Source organism: Pseudorasbora parva, chromosome 21 (genome assembly GCF_024679245.1).
Source record: "Pseudorasbora parva isolate DD20220531a chromosome 21, ASM2467924v1, whole genome shotgun sequence".
Lineage (NCBI taxonomy): Eukaryota > Metazoa > Chordata > Actinopteri > Cypriniformes > Gobionidae > Pseudorasbora > Pseudorasbora parva.
Window position 1 is genome coordinate 16,482,535 of NC_090192.1, and position 13,739 is coordinate 16,496,273.

The window sequence follows — 13,739 nt, forward strand, 5'->3', positions numbered from 1 at the left end:
CTTACTTACCGTTTTCCCGTCCAAGAGGTCATGATAGGCGGCGATGGCGGCCACATAAACCTTCAGGGTGGATGGAGACAGCCTTCGATCCAACCCTTCCTGGAGGAAGAGAGCACAGACCCGATCGGGCATTTCCAGGGGTCTTTTTGGCGAGAAGAGCACCAATTGACAAAGAGGTTTCACTTCAACGCATAGGCCTGTCTCGTGGACTCGGCCCGAGCAGAAGTGATGGTAGCCACCACCGTAGGTGGTAGGGTACACAAACCTGCTGCGTCCCGTCCAGGAGCCACACGTGGAGGTTCCAAACATCGGGGCGCGGGTGCCACAGGGTGCCCCGTCTCTGAGAGAGTAGGTCCTGTCTCAGAGGAATCGGCCAGGGAGGGGCTGTCGCAAGGAGAACTAGTTCTGGGAACCAGGTCCGGCCGTGCCAGTACGGGGCGACCAAGATGACCTGCTCCTTGTCCTCCCTGACCTTGCACAGAACACGTGCAAGAAGGCTCACTGGGGGAACAGTTTGACGGCACTTTTCTCCAACAATATACAGTAAAATTACTTGTAAATAAATACAGTAATAGTTAGGGTCACTTTGAACAAATTTCAAATGACAGAAGGGGCAAACCTATAAAGGAAAGACTTTTATGAATTTTTGAAAATTGGACACAGTGTAAGTGTTTGAATAGACAGATTTTATGCAGTTTGACTGCACTTTTCTCCAAAAATATACAGTAAAATGACTTGTAAATAAATACAGTAATAGTCAGGGTCACTTTGAACAAATATCAAATGACAGAATTGGCAAACCTGTAAAGGAAAGATTTTTATGAATTTTTGAAAATTGGACACTGTAAGTGTTTGAATAGACAGATTTTATGCAGTTTGACTGCACTTTTCTCCAAAAATATACAGTAAAACGACTTGTAAATAAATACAGTAATAGTCGGGGTCACTTTGAACAAATATCAAATGACAGAATGGGCAAACCTATAAAGGAAAGATTTTTATGAATTTTTGAAAATTGGACAGGGCAAGTGCTTGAATTCATTTTTGGGAGAATTTGACTGTAAAATGACTTGTAAATAAATACAGTAAAAGTCAGGGTCACTTTGAACAAATATCAAATGACGGAATGAGCAAACCTATAAAGGAAGGATTTTTATGAATTTTTGAAAATTGGTCAAGTCTAAGTGCTTGAATGAATTTTCGGGCTAATTTGAGTGTACTTTTCTCCAAAACTATACAGTAAAATGCCTTGTAAATAAGAACAGTAATAGTCAGGGTCACTTTGAACAAATATCAAATCACAGAATGGGCAAACCTATAAAGCATAGAATTTTATGAATTTTGAAAATTGGACACAGTTTAAGTGTTTGAATAGACAGATTTTATGCAGTTTGACTGCACTTTTCTCCAAAAATATACAGTAAAATGACTTGTAAATAAATACAGTAATAGTCAGGGTCACTTTGAACAAATATCAAATGACAGAATGGGCAAACCTATAAAGGAAAGAGTTTTATGAATTTTTGAAAATTGGACAGTGTGAGTGTTTGAATGAATTTTTGGGGCAAATTTGACTGTACTTTTCTCCAAAACTATACAGTAAAACGACTTGTAAATAAATACAGTAATAGTCAGGGTCACTTTGAACAAATATCAAATGACAGAATGTGCAAACCTATAAAGGAAAGATTTTTATGATTTTTTGAAAATTGGATGCAGTGTAAGTGTTTGAATAGACAGATTTTATGCAGTTTGACTGCACTTTTCTCCAAAACTATACAGTTAAATTACTTGTAAATAAATACAGTAATAGTCGTTGTCACTCTGAACAAATATCAAATGACAGAATGAGCAAACCTATAAAGGAAAGAATTTTATGAATTTTTGAAAATTGGATGCAGTGTAAGTGTTTGAATAGACAGATTTTTTTGCAGTTTGACTGCACTTTTCTCCAACAATATACAGTAAAAGACTTGTAAAAAATTACAATAATAGTCAGGGTCACTTTGAACAAATATCAAATGACAGAGTGAGCAAACCTATAAAGGAAAGATTTTTTATGAATTTTTGAAAATTGGACACAGTGTAAGTGTTTGAATTGACAGAATTTTTGCAGTTTGACTGCACTTTTCTCCAAAAATATACAGTAAAATGACTTGTAAATAAATACAGTAATAGTCAGGGTCACTTTGAACAAATATCAAATGACAGAATTGGCAAACCTGTAAAGGAAAGATTTTTATGAATTTTTGAAAATTGGACACTGTAAGTGTTTGAATAGACAGATTTTATGCAGTTTGACTGCACTTTTCTCCAAAAATATACAGTAAAATGACTTGTAAATAAATTCAGTGATAGTTAGGGTCACTTTGAACAAATTTCAAATGACAGAAGGGGCAAACCTATAAAGGAAAGATTTTTATGAATTTTTGAAAATTGGACACAGTGTAAGTGTTTGAATAGACAGATTTTATGCAGTTTGACTGCACTTTTCTCCAAAACTCTACAGTTAAATTACTTGTAAATAAATAAAGTAATAGTCGTTGTCAATCTGAACAAATATCAAATGACAGAATGAGCAAACCTATAAAGGAAAGAATTTTATGAATTTTTGAAAATTGGATGCAGTGTAAGTGTTTGAATAGACAGATTTTTTTTTGCAGTTTGACTGCACTTTTCTCCAACAATATACAGTAAAAGACTTGTAAAAAATTACAATAATAGTCAGGGTCACTTTGAACAAATATCAAATGACAGAATGAGCAAACATATAAAGGAAAGAATTTTATGAATTTTTGAAAAATGGACACAGTGTAAGTGTTTGAATAGACAGCATTTTTGCAGTTTGACTGCACTTTTCTCCAAAAATATACAGTAAAACGACTTGTAAATAAATACAGTAATAGTCAGGGTCTTTTTGAACAAATATCAACTGACAGAATGGGCAAACCTATAAAGGAAAGATTTATATGAATTTTTGAAAATTGGACACAGTGTAAGTGTTTGAATTGACAGAATGACAGATTTTATGCAGTTTGACTGCACTTTTCTCCAAAACTATACAGTAAAATTACTTGTAAATAAATACAGTAATAGTCGTTGTCACTCTGAACAAATATCAAATGACAGAATGAGAAAGCCTATGAATGAAAGAATTTTATGAATTTTTGAAAATTGGATGCAGTGTAAGTGTTTGAAGTGAAAGAATTTTGCAGTTTGACTGCACTTTTCTCCAAAAATATACAGTAAAATGACTTGTAAATAAATACAGTAATAGTCAGGGTCACTTTGAACAAATATCAAATGACAGAATGGGCAAACCTATAAAGGAAAGATTTTTATGAATTTTTGAAAATTGGACAGGACAATTGCTTGAATTAATTTTTGGGAGAGTTTGACTGCACTTTTCTCCAAAACTATACAGTTAAATTACTTGTAAATAAATACAATAATAGTCGTTGTCACTCTGAACAAATATCTAATGACAGAATGAGCAAACCTATAAAGGAAAGAATTTTAAGAATTTTTGAAAATTGGACACCGTGTAAGTGTTTGAATAGACAGATTTTTTGCAGTTTGATTGCACTTTTCTCCCAAAATATACAGTAAAATGACTTGTAAATAAATACAGTAATAGTCAGGGTCACTTTGAAAAAATATCAAATGACAGAATGGGCAAACCTTTAAAGGAAAGATTTTATGAATTTTTGAAAATTGGACAGTGTAAGTGTTTGAATAGACAGATTTTATGCAGTTTGACTGCACTTTTCTCCAAAAAATATACAGTAAAATGACTTGTAAATAAATACAGTAATAGTCGGGGTCACTTTGAACAAATATCAAATGACAGAATGGGCAAACCTATAAAGGAAAGATTTTTATGAATTTTTGAAAATTGGACAGGGCAAGTGCTTGAATGAATTTTTGGGAGAGTTTGACTGCACTTTTCTCCAAAACTATACAGTTAAAATACTTGCAAATAAATACAGTAATAGTCGGGGTCACTCTGAACATATATCAAATGACAGAATGAGAAGACCTATGAAGGAAACATTTTTATGAATTTTTGAAAATTGGACAGTGTGAGTGCTTGAATGAATTTTTGGGGCAAATTTGACTGTACTTTTCTCCAAAACTATACAGTAAAACGACTTGTAAATAAATACAGTAATAGTCAGGGTCACTTTGAACAAATATCAAATGACAGAATGTGCAAACCTATAAAGGAAAGATTTTTATGAATTTTTGAAAATTGGACACAGTGTAAGTGTTTGAATAGACAGATTTTTTGCAGTTTGACTGCACTCTTCTCCAACAATATACAGTAAAATGACTTGTAAATAAATACAGTAATAGTCGTTGTCACTCTGAACAAATATCAAATGACAGAATGAGAAAGCCTATGAATGAAAGAATTTTATGAATTTTTGAAAATTGGATGCAGTGTAAGTGTTTGAATAGACAGATTTTTTTGCAGTTTGACTGCACTTTTCTCCAACAATATACAGTAAAAGACTTGTAAAAAATTACAATAACAGTCAGGGTCACTTTGAACAAATATCAAATGACAGAGTGAGCAAACCTATAAAGGAAAGAATTTTAGGAATTTTTGAAAAATGGACACAGTGTAAGTGTTTGAATAGACAGAATTTTTGCAGTTTGACTGCACTTTTCTCCAAAAATATACAGTAAAATGGCTTGTAAATAAATACAGTAATAGGCAGGGTCACTTTGAACAAATATCAAATGACAGAATGAGTAAACCTATAAAGGAAAGAATTTTATGAATTTTTGAAAATTGGACACCGTGCAAGTGTTTGAAGTGACAGAATTTTGCAGTTTGACTGCACTTTTCTCCAAAAATATACAGTAAAATGACTTGTAAATAAATACAGTAATAGTCAGGGTCACTTTGAACAAATATCAAATGACAGAATGGGCAAACCTATAAAGGAAAGATTTTTATGAATTTTTGAAAATTGGACAGGACAATTGCTTGAATTAATTTTTGGGAGAGTTTGACTGCACTTTTCTCCAAAACTATACAGTTAAATTACTTGTAAATAAATACAATAATAGTCGTTGTCACTCTGAACAAATTTCAAATGACAGAATGGGCAAACCTATAAAGGAAAGATTTTTATGAATTTTTGAAAATTGGACACAGTTTAAGTGTTTGAATAGACTGATTTTATGCAGTTTGACTGCACTTTTCTCCGAAAATATACAGTAAAATGATTTGTAAATAAATACAGTAATAGTCAGGGTCACTTTGAACAAATATCAAATGACAGAATGGGCAAACCTATAAAGGAAAGATTTTTAGGAATATTTGAAAATTGGACAGGGCAAGTGCTTGAATGAATTTTTGGGAGAGTTTGACTGCACTTTTCTCCAAAACTATACAGTTAAAATACTTGTAAATAAATACAGTAATAGTCAGGGTCACTCTGAACAAATATCAAATGACAGAATGAGCAGACCTATGAAGGAAACATTTTTATGAATTTTTGAAAATTGGACAGTGTGAGTGCTTGAATGAATTTTTGGGGCAAATTTGACTGTACTTTTCTCCAAAACTATACAGTAAAACGACTTGTAAATAAATACAGTAATAGTCAGGGTCACTTTGAACAAATATCAAATGACAGAATGTGCAAACCTATAAAGGAAAGATTTTTATGAAATTTTGAAAAATGGACACAGTGTAAGTGTTTGAATAGACAGAATTTTTGCAGTTTGACTGCACTTTTCTCCAAAAATATACAGTAAAATGGCTTGTAAATAAATACAGTAATAGGCAGGGTCACTTTGAACAAATATCAAATGACAGAATGAGTAAACCTATAAAGGAAAGAATTTTATGAATTTTTGAAAATTGGACACCGTGCAAGTGTTTGAAGTGACAGAATTTTGCAGTTTGACTGCACTTTTCTCCAAAAATATACAGTAAAATGACTTGTAAATAAATACAGTAATAGTCAGGGTCACTTTGAACAAATATCAAATGACAGAATGGGCAAACCTATAAAGGAAATATTTTTATGAATTTTTGAAAATTGGACAGGACAATTGCTTGAATTAATTTTTGGGAGCGTTTGACTGCACTTTTCTCCAAAACTATACAGTTAAATTACTTGTAAATAAATACAATAATAGTCGTTGTCACTCTGAACAAATTTCAAATGACAGAATGGGCAAACCTATAAAGGAAAGATTTTTATGAATTTTTGAAAATTGGACACAGTTTAAGTGTTTGAATAGACTGATTTTATGCAGTTTGACTGCACTTTTCTCCGAAAATATACAGTAAAATGATTTGTAAATAAATACAGTAATAGTCAGGGTCACTTTGAACAAATATCAAATGACAGAATGGGCAAACCTATAAAGGAAAGATTTTTAGGAATATTTGAAAATTGGACAGGGCAAGTGCTTGAATGAATTTTTGGGAGAGTTTGACTGCACTTTTCTCCAAAACTATACAGTTAAAATACTTGTAAATAAATACAGTAATAGTCAGGGTCACTCTGAACAAATATCAAATGACAGAATGAGCAGACCTATGAAGGAAACATTTTTATGAATTTTTGAAAATTGGACAGTGTGAGTGCTTGAATGAATTTTTGGGGCAAATTTGACTGTACTTTTCTCCAAAACTATACAGTAAAACGACTTGTAAATAAATACAGTAATAGTCAGGGTCACTTTGAACAAATATCAAATGACAGAATGTGCAAACCTATAAAGGAAAGATTTTTATGAAATTTTGAAAATTGGACACAGTGTAAGTGTTTGAATAGACAGATTTTTTGCAGTTTGACTGCACTTTTCTCCAACAATATACAGTAAAAATGACTTGTAAATAAATACAGTAATAGTTAGGGTCACTTTGAACAAATTTCAAATGACAGAATGGGCAAACCTATAAAGGAAAGATTTTTATGAATTTTTGAAAATTGGACACAGTGTAAGTGTTTGAATAGACAGATTTTATGCAGTTTGACTGCACTTTTCTCAAAAAAAAAATATATACAGTAAAATGACTTGTAAATAAATAAAGTAATAGTCAGGGTCTTTTTGAAAAAATATCAAATGACAGAATGGGCAAACCTATAAAGGAAAGATTTTTATGAATTTTTGAAAATTGGACACAGTGTAAGTGTTTGAATAGACAGATTTTATGCAGTTTGACTGCACTTTTCTCAAAAAAAAAATATATACAGTAAAATGACTTGTAAATAAATAAAGTAATAGTCAGGGTCTTTTTGAAAAAATATCAAATGACAGAATGGGCAAACCTATAAAGGAAATATTTTTATGAATTTTTGAAAATTGGACAGGACAATTGCTTGAATTATTTTTTGGGAGAGTTTGACTGCACTTTTCTCCAAAACTATACAGTTAAATTACTTGTAAATAAATACAGTAATAATTAGGGTCACTTTGAACAAATTTCAAATGACAGAATGGGCAAACCTATAAAGGAAAGATTTTTATGAATTTTTGAAAATTGGACACAGTTTAAGTGTTTGAATAGACTGATTTTATGCAGTTTGACTGCACTTTTCTCCGAAAATATACAGTAAAATGATTTGTAAATAAATACAGTAATAGTCAGGGTCACTTTGAACAAATATCAAATGACAGAATGGGCAAACCTATAAAGGAAAGATTTTTAGGAATATTTGAAAATTGGACAGGGCAAGTGCTTGAATGAATTTTCGGGAGAGTTTGACTGCACTTTTCTCCAAAACTATACAGTTAAAATACTTGTAAATAAATACAGTAATAGTCAGGGTCACTCTGAACAAATATCAAATGACAGAATGAGCAGACCTATGAAGGAAACATTTTTATGAATTTTTGAAAATTGGACAGTGTGAGTGCTTGAATGAATTTTTGGGGCAAATTTGACTGTACTTTTCTCCAAAACTATACAGTAAAACGACTTGTAAATAAATACAGTAATAGTCAGGGTCACTTTGAACAAATATCAAATGACAGAATGTGCAAACCTATAAAGGAAAGATTTTTATGAAATTTTGAAAATTGGACACAGTGTAAGTGTTTGAATAGACAGATTTTTTGCAGTTTGACTGCACTTTTCTCCAACAATATACAGTAAAAATGACTTGTAAATAAATACAGTAATAGTTAGGGTCACTTTGAACAAATTTCAAATGACAGAATGGGCAAACCTATAAAGGAAAGATTTTTATGAATTTTTGAAAATTGGACACAGTGTAAGTGTTTGAATAGACAGATTTTATGCAGTTTGACTGCACTTTTCTCAAAAAAAAAATATATACAGTAAAATGACTTGTAAATAAATAAAGTAATAGTCAGGGTCTTTTTGAAAAAATATCAAATGACAGAATGGGCAAACCTATAAAGGAAATATTTTTATGAATTTTTGAAAATTGGACAGGACAATTGCTTGAATTATTTTTTGGGAGAGTTTGACTGCACTTTTCTCCAAAACTATACAGTTAAATTACTTGTAAATAAATACAGTAATAATTAGGGTCACTTTGAACAAATTTCAAATGACAGAATGGGCAAACCTATAAAGGAAAGATTTTTATGAATTTTTGAAAATTGGACACAGTGTAAGTGTTTGAATAGACAGATTTTATGCAGTTTGACTGCACTTTTCTCCAAAACTATACAGTTAAATTACTTGTAAATAAATACAGTAATAGTCGTTGTCACTCTGAACAAATATCAAATCACAGAATGAGCAAACCTATAAAGGAAAGAATTTTATGAATTTAGGAAAATTGGATGCAGTGTAAGTGTTTGAATAGACAGATTTTTTTTGCAGTTTGACTGCACTTTTCTCCAACAATATACAGTAAAAGACTTGAAAAAAATTACAATAATAGTCAGGGTCACTTTGAACAAATATCAAATGACAGATTGAGCAAACCTATAAAGTAAAGAATTTTATGAATTTTTGAAAAATGGACACAGTGTAAGTGTTTGAATAGACAGCATTTTTGCAGTTTGACTGCACTTTTCTCCAAAAATATACAGTAAAACGACTTGTAAATAAATACAGTAATAGTCAGGGTCGTTTTGAACAAATATCAAATGACAGAATGGGCAAACCTATAAAGGAAAGATTTTTATTAATTTTTGAAAATTGGACACAGTGTAAGTGTTTGAATTGACAGAATTTTTGCAGTTTGACTGCACTTTTCTCCAAAAATATACAGTAAAATGACTTGTACATAAATAAAGTAATAGTCAGGGTCACTTTGAACAAATATCAAATGACAGAATGGGCAAACCTGTAAAGGAAAGATTTTTATGAATTTTTGAAAATTGGACACAGTGTAAGTGTTTGAATAGACAGATTTCATGCAGTTTGACTGCACTTTTCTCCAAAAATATACAGTAAAATGACTTGTAAATAAATACAGTAATAATTAGGGTCACTTTGAACAAATTTCAAATGACAGAATGGGCAAACCTATAAAGGAAAGATTTTTATGAATTTTTGAAAATTGGACACAGTGTAAGTGTTTGAATAGACAGATTTTTTGCAGTTTGACTGCACTCTTCTCCAACAATATACAGTAAAATGACTTGTAAATAAATACAGTAATAGTCGTTGTCACTCTGAACAAATATCAAATGACAGAATGAGAAAGCCTATGAATGAAAGAATTTTATGAATTTTTGAAAATTGGATGCAGTGTAAGTGTTTGAATAGACAGATTTTTTTGCAGTTTGACTGCACTTTTCTCCAACAATATACAGTAAAAGACTTGTAAAAAATTACAATAACAGTCAGGGTCACTTTGAACAAATATCAAATGACAGAGTGAGCAAACCTATAAAGGAAAGAATTTTATGAATTTTTGAAAAATGGACACAGTGTAAGTGTTTGAATAGACAGAGTTTTTGCAGTTTGACTGCACTTTTCTCCAAAAATATACAGTAAAATGGCTTGTAAATAAATACAGTAATAGGCAGGGTCACTTTGAACAAATATCAAATGACAGAATGAGTAAACCTATAAAGGAAAGAATTTTATGAATTTTTGAAAATTGGACACCGTGCAAGTGTTTGAAGTGACAGAATTTTGCAGTTTGACTGCACTTTTCTCCAAAAATATACAGTAAAATGACTTGTAAATAAATACAGTAATAGTCAGGGTCACTTTGAACAAATATCAAATGACAGAATGGGCAAACCTATAACGGAAAGATTTTTATGAATTTTTGAAAATTGGACACCGTGCAAGTGTTTGAAGTGACAGAATTTTGCAGTTTGACTGCACTTTTCTCCAAAAATATACAGTAAAATTACTTGTAAATAAGTACAGTACTTGTCAGGGTCACTTTGAACAAAGATCAAATGACAGAATGGGCAAACCTATAAAGGAAAGATTTTTATGAATGTTTGAAATTTGGACACAGTGTAAGTGTTTGAATAGACAGATTTTTTGCAGTTTGACTGCACTTTTCTCCAAAAACATACAGTAAAATTACTTGAAAATAAATACAGTAATAGTCGGGGTCACTTTTCAACAAATACCAAATGACAGAATGGGCAAACCTATAAAGGAATGATTTTTATGAATTTTTGAAAATTGGACAGTGTAAGTGTTTGAATAGACAGTTTTTTTTTGCAAATTTGACTGCACTTTTCTCCAAAAATATACAGTAAAATGACTTGTAAATAAATACAGTACTTGTCAGGGTCACTTTGAACAAAGATCAAATGACAGAATGGGCAAACCTATAAAGGAAAGATTTTTATGAATGTTTGAAAATTGGACACAGTGTAAGTGTTTGAATAGACAGATTTTTTGCAGTTTGACTGCACTTTTATCCAAACATATACAGTAAAATGACTTGTAAATAAATACAGTAATAGTCAGGGTCACCTTGAACAAATATCAAATGAGAGAATGGGCAAACCTATAAAGGAAAGATTTTTATGAATTTTTGAAAATTGGACAGTGTAAGTGTTTGAATAGACAGATTTTTTGCAGTTTGACTGTACTTTTCTCCAAAAATATACAGTAAAATGACTTGTAAATAAATACAGTAATAGTCAGGGTCACTTTGAACAAATATCAAATGACAGAATGGGCAAACCTATAAAGGAAAGATTTTTATGAATTTTTGAAAATTGGACACAGTGTAAGTGTTTGAATAGACAGATTATTTGCAGTTTGACTGAACTTTTCTCCAAAAATATACAGTAAAATGACTTGTAAATAAATACAGTACTTGTCAGGGTCACTTTGAACAAAGATCAAATGACAGAATGGGCAAACCTATAAAGGAAAGATTTTTATGAATATTTGAAATTTGGACACAGTGTAAGTGTTTGAATAGACAGATTTTTTGCAGTTTGACTGCACTTTTATCCAAAAATATACAGTAAAATGACTTGTAAATAAATACAGTAATAGTCAGGGTCACCTTGAACAAATATCAAATGAGAGAATGGGCAAACCTATAAAGGAAAGATTTTTATGAATTTTTGAAAATTGGACAGTGTAAGTGTTTGAATAGACAGATTTTTTGCAGTTTGACTGTACTTTTCTCCAAAAATATACAGTAAAATGACTTGTAAATAAATACAGTAATAGTTAGGGTCACTTTGAACAAATATCAAATGACAGAATGGGCAAACCTATAAAGGAAAGATTTTTATGAATTTTTGAAAATTGGACACAGTGTAAGTGTTTGAATAGACAGATTATTTGCAGTTTGACTGAACTTTTATCCAAAAATATACAGTAAAATTACTTGTAAATAAGTACAGTACTTGTCAGGGTCACTTTGAACAAAGATCAAATGACAGAATGGGCAAACCTATAAAAGAAAGATTTTTATGAATGTTTGAAATTTGGACACAGTGTAAGTGTTTGAATAGACAGATTTTTTGCAGTTTGACTGCACTTTTCTCCAAAAACATACAGTAAAATTACTTGAAAATAAATACAGTAATAGTCGGGGTCACTTTTCAACAAATACCAAATGACAGAATGGGCAAACCTATAAAGGAAAGATTTTTATGAATTTTTGAAAATTGGACAGTGTAAGTGTTTGAATAGACAGTTTTTTTTGCAAATTTGACTGCACTTTTCTCCAAAAATATACAGTAAAATGACTTGTAAATAAATACAGTACTTGTCAGGGTCACTTTGAACAAAGATCAAATGACATAATGGGCAAACCTATAAAGGAAAGATTTTTATGAATGTTTGAAAATTGGACACAGTGTAAGTGTTTGAATAGACAGATTTTTTGCAGTTTGACTGCACTTTTATCCAAAAATATACAGTAAAATGACTTGTAAATAAATACAGTAATAGTCAGGGTCACCTTTAACAAATATCAAATGAGAGAATGGGCAAACCTATAAAGGACAGATTTTTATGAATTTTTGAAAATTGGACAATGTAAGTGTTTGAATAGACAGATTTTTTGCAGTTTGACTGCACTTTTCTCCAAAAATATACAGTAAAATAACTTGTAAATAAATACAGTAATAGTCAGTTTTACTTTGAACAAGTATCAAATGAAAGAATGGGCAAACCTATAAAGGAATGATTTTTATGAATTTTTGAAAATTGGACAGTGTAAGTGTTTGAATAGACAGTTTATTTGCAGTTTGACAGCACTTTTCTCCAAAAATATACAGTAAAATTACTTGAAAATAAATACAGTAATAGTCGGGGTCACTTTCAACAAATACCAAATGACAGAATGAGCAAACCTATGACGGAAAGATTTTTATGAATTTTAGCAAATTGGACAGTGCAAGTGCTTGAATGAAATTTGGGGGCAAATTTGACTGTACTTTTCTCCAAAACTATACAGTAAAATGACTTGTAAATAAATACAGTACTTGTCAGGGTCACTTTGAACAAAGATCAAATGACATAATGGGCAAACCTATAAAGGAAAGATTTTTATGAATGTTTGAAAATTGGACACAGTGTAAGTGTTTGAATAGACAGATTTTTTGCAGTTTGACTGCACTTTTATCCAAAAATATACAGTAAAATGACTTGTAAATAAATACAGTAATAGTCAGGGTCACCTTTAACAAATATCAAATGAGAGAATGGGCAAACCTATAAAGGACAGATTTTTATGAATTTTTGAAAATTGGACAATGTAAGTGTTTGAATAGACAGATTTTTTGCAGTTTGACTGCACTTTTCTCCAAAAATATACAGTAAAATAACTTGTAAATAAATACAGTAATAGTCAGTTTTACTTTGAACAAGTATCAAATGAAAGAATGGGCAAACCTATAAAGGAATGATTTTTATGAATTTTTGAAAATTGGACAGTGTAAGTGTTTGAAAAGACAGTTTATTTGCAGTTTGACAGCACTTTTCTCCAAAAATATACAGTAAAATTACTTGAAAATAAATACAGTAATAGTCGGGGTCACTTTCAACAAATACCAAATGACAGAATGAGCAAACCTATGACGGAAAGATTTTTATGAATTTTTGCAAATTGGACAGTGCAAGTGCTTGAATGAAATTTGGGGGCAAATTTGACTGTACTTTTCTCCAAAACTATACAGTAAAATGACTTATAAATAAATACAGTAATAGTCAGGGTCACTTTGAACAAATATCAAATGACAGAATGTGCAAACCTATAAAGGAAAGATTTTTATGAATTTTTGAAAATTGGACAGTGTAAGTGTTTGAATAGACAGATTATTTGCAGTTTGACTGAACTTTTCTC